The sequence below is a fragment of the Elephantulus edwardii genome, unplaced genomic scaffold (genome assembly GCF_000299155.1).
Source record: "Elephantulus edwardii isolate Elephantulus edwardi_28Jun2011 unplaced genomic scaffold, EleEdw1.0 scaffold00059, whole genome shotgun sequence".
NCBI lineage: Eukaryota > Metazoa > Chordata > Mammalia > Macroscelidea > Macroscelididae > Elephantulus > Elephantulus edwardii.
The window spans coordinates 7,434,810-7,438,227 of record NW_006399809.1 but is presented as its reverse complement, the minus strand read 5'-3'; positions in this window follow the sequence as shown (position 1 = coordinate 7,438,227).

Below are 3,418 nucleotides of genomic sequence, written 5' to 3'. Positions count from 1 at the left end.
ACTCAAACAACTGCCTTACAGTTCATTTCATGTGGAACAAACACTTACTGAATGCCTATTCTGGGCATACTTATTTGCGAAGCATCATAGCCATCAATATGCTATGCAGATTCTAGATTCAGTTTGGCACATCCTTAGTTGGAAAACTGTAGCACTTAAGCTTGGAAAAGATAAACAAAGGATTGTTTTATGTGAGATGAAAAAAGTAAATTTAGTTGTCCATGTAGAAGTAAGTAAAATGAAAAGCTCTTATTGCCAGATAATTTTAGATGCAGTTTTAAAGATTGCTCCTAGTAAGTTAAGAATGCATAGCATATGCAGTTAAATGCCTTATTAGAAATCACTAAATATCCTAGCAGTTAATTACATCATTGCTTTAGTGACAACCATCTGTAATTAATTTTAAATACTTACTATATGGGGTTCAAATTGAGTGGAGTAAAATATAAGGTAAAAGTAGACACTCACCTTGCAGGTTATCTAATAACTCAGGGCTTATGAAATATAAAAGTTATTATGAAAATTAAAGGTGAAAAATTAGGGAGCACACAGCTGGCCACCAAATGCAAAATCAGTCTACTTGATCTTGAAAACGAAATCAATTTTTCATACCACTATTACATCCACATGGTGAAGTCATGGTTCATTGGAATTACTGAGGGGGAAAAATACTGACAATATTAAAGGAGTGTTCTTTTAGGAATGCTCTGTGCATCTTCAACATTTTGCTGAACAATAATTGTTCAGTGCTTACGGAAAATTTTAAGAAAATATAAGGATTCAGTTTAATGCAGTAACCTACATTTTTGACAGATCAGAAATTCTCAAAGCCATTATTATTATATGTTATTGTATGCTGCTGGCTTATGTGCCCTTGAAGATTTTATTAGTGACCAAAATATGTGTCGGTAAGGCTCATTTTTTTTATTATCGTGGTATAACTCTTTGTTTATATATCCGTTCTGATTGTTATTGAAGCCTACTTTTTAAAAATCATTAGAACATACCTCGTGAGCCTGCTTTCTGCTGTTTGTAATGAAAACAAAATAAAGATTAGTTGCTTGTGCTAAAAAAAAAAAGCCACCTCACTAGTCATTGAAGGCTGTGAGCACATCTTATTCTAAGGTTGGTAAACAAAGAATCATGCATTCATTATGCCTTTTCCTGTATGAACTCCAGCTGTGGAAAAATGACTGGCCATGGATACAAAATGGAAAACTTTATTGCCTTCCAGTTAGAACTTACCCATAACTGACCTTTCAGTTGGCTTTCAACTGCAGTAAATCACACTGAAGATTTCCTATCTTTCTCCTGTGGAGCAGCTGATGGATTCAAACAGTAAGAGATTTTTGAACTTTATAGCTACCATTCCTCAGTCCCTATCAGCTGGTTTAAAAAAATCCCCAAACAAAATCCAGAAAACAAGGAAAAAGAATATTTAATTTTGATAATTATGTAGAAGAAGTTGAGTTGCTATTACATAATGAGGTCAATGTAGGACAAGTTTAATATCTAGGTAATTCACTGGTTCAACTCTTGCCACTATCTTGTGTGTTAAACAGAAAATTGACTAGTTCATGAGCAATGTCCTAAGAAAAATGTGATGACCAGGGTCCCAGATTCTTAGAAATGAGAGTCTAGGTCATACAATCTGTAAGTCACCTGAATCAGCTGAAGTGTTAGTGTTAGCTAAGGATGCGGGAGAATCTGGAAACACTAGTACAAAAAGAGCTAGTTTTAAGGGTATAATAACTGTCGTTATGTATCATTAAGACTAGCAGTAATAGTACGAGCTATAGTATATTCCACTAGTCAACTCTTGAACATTTCCTCAGGATGAGAAGTCAACTAAAACCTGAAGGAACTTGAGCATCATAGATGCTGTGATTACGTTGTTATGTGCCACACAGTCAGATCCAACTCACAGGTGACCTTCCAGCAGATTTTTGTCATTGTTGTTATGTCACCTCCAGTTGACTGTGACTCACAGAGACCTATAAACAATAGCTCTGAACATTACCTTATCCTGAGTCATTCTCGTTGTATCCAACACACCTATCCCCTTGACCCCAGTTACTGTGTAAATTCATCTTATCCAGGGTCTCCATTTCCTGTGCTGTTACTCCACCCTTCCAAGCAAGTTGTTCTTCTACAAGGACTGGTCCCTGCTGGCCACATGCCCAAAGTATATAAGATGGAGACTCAAAATCCTTATTTCCAAGGAGAAACTTTGTTTCATCTACTCTAAAACAAACCTGTTTGTTCTCTTGGCAGTCTTTGGTATGTTTAGTACTCTTCTCCAGCACCACATCTCAAAGGCAAAGATTCTTCTTCTATTATCCTTAGTCATTGTCCAGCTCTCTGATGCAGAGCAAGTAATTGCAAAGATCATGGCCTGGATCAGGTGCACCTTAATCTCTAGACTGACATTGTTGCTCTTCAGCACTCTGGAGAAATCCCTGACAGCAGACCTTCTCAATGCAAATCCTCTTTTGATTTTCCATCTGAATTTAAAAACCATCGCAAGAACAGATTTGAGGCCTTGAACACTAGTTTCCAAAGAGCATATGAGGTGTAGAAGAATATCAAGAATATCATTCATAAAAAATGCAAAAGGTCACTACAGGACAGCTAAAGAAGGAAGACTGGGGTCGATGTCAGAAGAGTCTCTGAACATTGCACTAGAAGTCTGAGAAGTCACTGGGGTTTTAGGGGCAGTTAATTGCACAGATCTCCATACCTTTTCAATCTGTATATAGAACAGATTATCTGGGGGGCTGGGCTCTATGAGGAGAAATGTGGGGTCAAGATTGGTGGAAGATCTATCAACAATCTGAGATATGCAGATGATACAAACAACCCTGCTTGCTGAAACTGAGGAGGACCTAAAAATCTTGCTGCAGAGGGTCAAGGACTGCAGCCTCCAATATGGATTGAGGCTCAATGTCAAGAAGACAAAGATTCTCACCACTGGGCCAATTGGCAGCATTAGGATGGATGGGGAAGAGATTGAGATTGTTCACAGCTTTAGTTTGATTGGCTCCACAGTGAACACTCTTGGCACTAGTAGCCAGGAAATTAAAAGACTTTCCATGGGAAAGTCTGCTGTTAGGAACCTCTCCAAAGTACGGAAGAGTAATAGTGTCTCTCTGGAGACCAAGGTATGTCTGATACAGGCCATGGTCTTCGCAATCACTTGTTATGCATCAAAGAGTTAGACAATGACCAAGGAGGATAGAAGGATAATTGATGCCTTTGAGCTGTGGTGCTGGAGAAAAGTATTGAGAATGGACTGCTAGGAAAACAAACAGATTTGTCCTGGAAAGGGTTAAACCGGGTGGCTCCTTGGAGGCAAGGGTTCTGAAGTTCCGTCTAACATACTCTGGACATGTTGTAAGGAGAGACCAGTCCTTGGAGA